The 6,801-nt window shown below is 47.5% G+C and overlaps 1 non-coding gene across 1 annotated transcript; it reads right to left on the bottom strand.

Annotated features, from left to right (window-relative positions):
• Positions 1-6,348: 6,348 nt before the first annotated feature.
• On the bottom strand, positions 6,349-6,420 carry trnat-cgu (transfer RNA threonine (anticodon CGU)). Its single transcript has one exon. It is a non-coding gene; the product is annotated as a tRNA-Thr (tRNA).
• Positions 6,421-6,801: the final 381 nt, after the last annotated feature.

The raw sequence follows: 6,801 nt of genomic DNA, 5'->3' as shown, positions 1-6,801 counted from the left end.
CTAAGCGTACGCTACCGAGGCACTTGAGAACGATGTAGAGGGAGCAAGGATGAGGAGGAGGCAAGGAGTGTCTGAAGTCCAAACGGAGGGCGGTGTTCGCGTAGTAGGCAGGCCACAGAGCTGCTCTTTCACTAGCGAGGCGCTTGAGAAAGATGTAGAGGGAGGAAGGAGTACGAGGAGAAACGGAGAGCCCGAGGTCCAACTAGAGGGCGGTGTTCGCGAAACCGGCCATCCGCAGGCCTAAGCGTACGCTCGCGAGGAGCATAAATGGAGGGCCATGTTCACGTAATGGGTAGGCCAAACGGCTGCTCTTTCACTAGCGAGGCACTTGAGAACAATGAGAGGGAGCAAGGAGGAGGAGGAGACACGGAGAGCCCGAGGTCCAACTGGAGGGCGGTGTTCACGTAATAGGCAGGCAAAACAGCTTCGCTTTCACTAGCGAGGCACTTGAGAACAAAGGAGAGGGAGCAGGGAGGACGAGGAGCAAAGGAGATCCAGAGGTCCTCACCGATGGCGGTGTTCAAGAAACCGGCCCTCCGCAGACATAAGCGTACGCTAGCGAGGAGCATAAACGGAGGGCGGTGTGAGGCGCTTGAGAAGGATGTAGAGGGAGCAAGGAGGACGAGGAGCAACGGAGAGCCCGAGGTCCAACTGGAGGGCGGTGTTCGCGTAATAGGCCCTCCGCAGACCTCAGCCCACTCTCGCGAGGAGCATAAACCGAGGGCGGTGTTCGTGTACTAGGCAGGCCAAACAGCTTCTCTTTCACTAGCGAGGCGCATGAGAACGAAGGAGAAGGAGCAAGGAGGACGCGGAGCAACGGAGATCCCGAGGTCCTCACCGAAGGGGGTGTTCGCGAAACCGGCCCTCCGCAGACATAAGCGTATGCTAGCGAGGAGCATAAACAGAGGGCGGTGTTCGCGTAATGGGCAGGCCAAACAGCTGCGCTTTCACTAGCGAGGCACTTGAGAATGATGGAGAGAAAGCAAGGAGGACACAGAGGCACGGAAAGCCCGAGGTCCTCACCGAAGGGGGGTGTTCGCGAAACCGGCCCTCCGGAGACCTAAGCGTACGCTAGCGAGGAGCATCTGAATGATGTAGAGGGAGCAAGGATGAGGAGGAGGCAAGGAGTGTCTGAAGTCCAAACGGAGGATGGTGTTCGCGTAATAGGCAGACCAAACAGCTGCTCTTTCACTAGCGAGGCGCAGGAGAATGATGGAGAAGGAGCAAGGAAGACGAGGAGCAACGGAGAGCCCGAGGTCCTCACTTAGGCCCATTTACGCGTAACCCGAGGCCCATCCGGCAAAGCGCTCACCTGCGAGGAGCAGGAGAACGGAGCAGAAGGAGGTCGCAGGATGGAGAGGCAGGGAGAGTCCGAGGTCCTCACTTAGGCCGGTTTACGCGAACACTGCCGAGAAGGAGACATTGATGATGATGATGATGATGATGATGATGATGATGATCTGAAGTTGAGAGTTGTTTGCTCCGGCGGTTCGGGGTCCCTCCGGACCCCAGTGTTTGCCATCGTAACTTTCGAATGGCGGTTCGGGGTCCCTCCAGACCCCAGTGTTTGCCATCGTAACTTACGAATGTGTATTGGGGTTGCGAAATACCCCATCGTGGGTACGCTTTGACCCCATAGTAATCGTGGAGTAGAGAACATCCCTGCTCCTGTCGAAGGCCGTTTTACGCGTAACCCGAGGCCCATCCGGCTAAACGCTCCCCTGTGAGGAGCAGGAGAACGGAGCAGAAGGAGGAAGGAGGACTTGGAGGCAGGGAGAGTCCGAGGTCCTCACTTAGGGCCATTTACGCGAACACTGCCGAGAAGGAGACGACGACGACGATGATGATGATGATGATGATGATGATGATGATCTAAAGTTGAGAGTTGTTTCCTCCGGCGGTTCGGGGTCCCTCCGGACCCCAGTGTTTGCCATCGTAACTCACGAATGGCGGTTCGGGGTCTCTCCAGACCCCAGTGTTTGCCATCGTAACTCACGAATGTGTATTGGGGTTGCGAAATACCCCATCGTGGGTACGCTTTGACCCCATAGTAATCGTGGAGTTGAAAACATCCCTGCTCCTCTCGAAGGCCGGTTTACGTGTAACCCGAGGCCCATCCGGCTAAACGCTCCCCTGTGAGGAGCAGGAGAACCGAGCAGAAGGAGGAAGGAGGACTTGGAGGCAGGGAGAGTCCGAGGTCCTCACTTAGGCCCGTTTACGCGAACACTGCCGAGAAGGAGACGACGATGATGATGATGATGATGATGATGATGATGTGAAGTTGAGAGTTGTTTCCTCCGGCGGTTCGGGGTCTCTCCGGACCCCAGTGTTTGCCATCGTAACTCACGAATGTGTATTGGGGTGGCGAAATACCCCATCGTGGGTACGCTTTGACCCCATAGTAATCGTGGAGTAGAGAACATCCCTGCTCCTCTCGAAGGCCGGTTTACGCGTAACCCGAGGCCAATCCGGCTAAACGCTCCCCTGTGAGGAGCAGGAGAACGGAACAGAAGGAGGAAGGAGGACTTGGAGGCAGGGAGAGTCCGAGGTCCTCACTTAGGCCGGTTTACGCATAACCCGGGGCCCATCCGACAAGGTGCTTGCCTTCGAGGAGCAGCAGAACAGAGCAGAAGGAGGTAGGAGGACTAGCAGGCAGGGAGAGTCCGAGGTCCCCACTTAGGCTGGTTTACGCGAACACTGCCGAGAAGGAGACGATGATGATGATGATGATGAAGATGATGATATGAAGTTGAGAGTTGTTGCCGTGGCGCTTGGGGGTCCTTCCAGACCCTAGTGTTTCCCATCGTAACTTACGAACGTGCATTGGGGTTGCGAAATACCCCATCGCCATTACTAAGTGGTCACAGAGTACCCACGGAGTAGAGAGCTACCCCAGTCCTCACTTAGGCCGGTTTATGCGTAAACCGGGGCCCATCCGGCAAGGTGCTCGCCTTCGAGGAGCAGGAGAATGGAGCAGAAGGAGGAAGGAGGACCAGCAGGCATGGAAGGTCCGAGGTCCTCACTTAGGCCGGTTTACGCGTAACCCGGGGCCCGTAAGGCTAAGCCCTACCCTGCGAGGAGCAGGAGAACCAAGAGGAAGGAGGTAGGAGGACTAGCAGGCAGGGAGAGTCCGAGGTCCTCACTGAGGCCGGTTTACGTGAACACTCTCGAGAAGGAGACGATGATGATGATGATGAAGATGATGATGTGAAGTTGAGAGTTGTTGCCTTGGCGCTTGGGGGTCCCTCCAGACCCCAAGGTTTGCCATCGTAACTTACCCGATCGATGGAGGGTTACAGCCGATTAGGTGCCTTTGTCCGACGCTGTGACGAGACCCGCTATAGCAGGGGGTCCACCTGACCCCCATCCGCCCCCACCCCGAGCCGGGGCCCTGTTTCGCGACGAGACCTGGGTCTGCGCTGCCGGGGTCTGTGTGACCCCCCCCCCCCCCTCCCTTTTTTTTTTTTTTTTGGTCCAGGGTGCACAAGGGTTAAGTGACAATTATGAATCACAGATTCTGCAGGTCATTAATCAATGTAAAAAACTAAAATGTATTTTTAGTGACACGGCACACAAACACGGAAGCAAGATGTGTAATTAGGATGTATTATAATAAATATGAACTAATTAGTGCAATTTCTCTTCTTGCTGATGTTGTTTCCAGTGTAAGTAACTTTAAAGTGGCTGCATGACAAATGTTCTTCTTCTGATGTTAAGCTGATTTTAAATACTGATCTGATTCCTCCTGGAGGTTTTTATTGTAGAAAGACTCTTTCTTATAAAACATCAGCTGAAATTGTCATATCAGTGTGCTAAAGGAGGTATAACATCTTTTCTGACATGCAGTGGAGCCCCGAGAGTCTGAGACCAAGAGTGAGAATCCTCTTTATTTAGGTTTTTAATCTAGTTTGGACAAAGTTTATTCTGAAATGATAATATTGACTTAAAATGTGATGGAAAACTTTAATCTGTTAATGGGCTTTTCTCTGTTAATGACAACACTCTGCATGGATGTGTGTTTATACACTGCTTTGCTTCTTTTTTTCTTTTCTTTTTTTTTTATAAATTTTATTTTCAGTCACAGCAGCATGTTAATAACAAAACTTTGAACATACAGTAGTTTGCTGTTCCGTACTTACAATACCCCAAAAGATAACAGAAATAGAGAAGGAAAAAAAACCCAAACAAACCAAAGAAACCCCTACAAAACAACAAAAACAAACAAACAACAACAAACAAATATAGAAATAAAATGTATAAGGGACATTCAGTGTACAGTTAACTATGATAGTGATGTATGGATATGGTATCCGGTCATGATAAGGTGGTCATTTTAAATGTTTCCATGTACATCAGGAATGGCTGCCATGCCTTAAGAAATTTGGTGGTCGAACCTGCCAGTGTATATCTCATCTTTTCTAAATGCAAAAACCTCATGAGCTCTGCAAGCCACTATTCATGTGTGAGAGGAGCTTCCTGCTTCCATCTTAAAAGTATAAGGCGCCTTGCGATAAGTGAAGCAAAGGCAACAGAATTCAAATAGTATTTTGGCAAAGTGATGTTTGGGGTATCACCCCAAAGATAGCCGTTAGAGCAGAAGGATCATATTTAACGTCATACATCTCTGACAGAGTGTTAAATATAGACACCCAATAGTTATGAAGATTGGGGCATGTCCAAAAGGTATGAAGGAGCGAACCTGTTTCTGCTTTACATCTGTTACACAGAGGATCAGCTCCTGGATAGAACTTGGCTAACTTTTCCTTGGAGATATGTAATCGGTGTAGGACCTTGAATTGGAGGAGCCCATGCCTGGCACATATCAAAGAAGAGTGTACCCTATCGAGAAAAGATTGCCAGAGTTCATCTGTTATAGTCATCCCAAGGTCTTTCTCCCACTGTGCTTTAAGGATGGAGAGAGAAGGAGATTGTAGATCTAATAATATAGCATAGATTTCTTTAATCGCCCCTCTCTTATGAATGTTTATATTAATAATTTTATCCAAAGAAGTTTCCTCAGGTAGTTCCGGAAATGAAGGAAATCGACTCTTTACAAAGTGGCGAATTTGTAGATAGCGGAAAAAATGTTGCCAAGGAACATTAAACTGCTTCAGGAGCTGCGTGAATGAGGCAAAAATCCCATCTACAAAAAGGTCTTTGATATTTCCAAGGCCATTACTTTCCCATATTTCAAAGGCAGAGTCCATCATGGAGGGTGGGAACATATGATTTGAGCAGATAGGTGCTTTAATTGACATTAAGTGTAACCCAAACCTTTTCCTACATTGCACCCAGATCCTGAGCGAGTCATACAACAAAGGGTTACGTTTATAAGTGTATAGTTCTAATGGGAGAGCTGAACTCAACAAAGCTGATAAGCGCATTTTGCCACAATTGGATGATACACTGCTTTGCTTCTAATCACAAGATTAAACAGAAGATTAAATTAACAGAGAAGATTTTTCTTATTCTACCAAAGTCGCCGTGGAGAAAGGGTTGCATCCATGCTTGGTTACATGGTCACAACAAAATGACTGATCTGCTTCAGTTATGAGCTTGTAGTTGATATCACATTGCAGGGTGACTTCACAATGACATCACAGTTCAGATATTATGCTATAAACAAGGTATAGCATCACCAATAGCGACAACATCAAGGACATCACTAATGTTGTCAGGTGAAATAGAACCCATGAGACGGAGCAGCTACCGCTGTTTTGGACAATGCCATGACGCAGGTATAGACGCAAACATGCGAGGTCTACTCGCCCCGTTCGCAGACGTAGGAGACCCCGCAAGGCCTCCGGTGTCCGCAGATGTGGGAGAAGATACCGTCACAGACATTAGACAATCTTAATAAACACGTTGCATGAGCATTAAAACTTTAGTCCAATGAATTTCTTTTAGATGATCGTGTTTGTGGGTTTGTTTTTTGGAAACAGAGAAAAAAGTGGATGAACAATTGCAAAAACGATTGTCGTACTAGAAGACTCTCCTTTCCCTTTATTGTTTCAACCAATTATTTAATTTGTCATTATTAACATTAATATGAATTATCAGTGTAAACATGCATTTGTGAATGTCTCCTGTTGTCAGATATCCTATTCGGATCGTCCACTTTGACTCTTCACAACGTGTGTTAGATTCTGTTAAATATATAAACATGTGAGTAAAGGAAACTGATACTCACACTGAGTAAAGCGCCAACAATAGTGATGTTGTTGCACCAGAGTCATGTCTTAAGTTCTGTTCAGTGTTTCTGGTTATTGGGAGCAGAGTGTTTGCACCACTCAAAGCAACTTGATCACCCAAGTACAGAATCAAACAGGTTTTTAAGCACTGTACTAAAGGCATGGATGGGGATTGAACCCATGATCTTTGGTTTACGAGACCAACGCCTTGCCACTTGGCCACCATGCCACACATCTGCAACTGTCTATACCGTAACATCATATTCCTCTTGAATTGTTCAATTAACATTGTTGAACATGTTATCCAAATAATAATTTTTGGAGTATTTTGGTCTTGATGTATAAAAATGAGGACACAATGAGACAACTCAGTCACTGAAAGGAAGATTTCCTATATTGATGCAATTTACTATTTTTAAACAATGTGTGAATTTTTGTATTGATGTACTTTTCTTGATTTCATCTGTACAGGTGTTCTACACACTCACTCCTATGACTGCAATGCTCTGATATTTTACATTTGTCCACTGGCTTGCTGAACATAAGGATTCCTCTGAAGTCATGAGTATTTGGTCTTATTTGGAACAAGTTCTGAATGTTGTGGGACAAA

The sequence above is a fragment of the Pelmatolapia mariae genome, linkage group LG2, assembly GCF_036321145.2.
Source record: "Pelmatolapia mariae isolate MD_Pm_ZW linkage group LG2, Pm_UMD_F_2, whole genome shotgun sequence".
NCBI classification, from domain to species: Eukaryota; Metazoa; Chordata; class Actinopteri; order Cichliformes; family Cichlidae; genus Pelmatolapia; species Pelmatolapia mariae.
The sequence above is the reverse complement of the archived record's forward strand: the minus strand, read 5'-3'. Positions and strand labels throughout refer to the sequence as shown.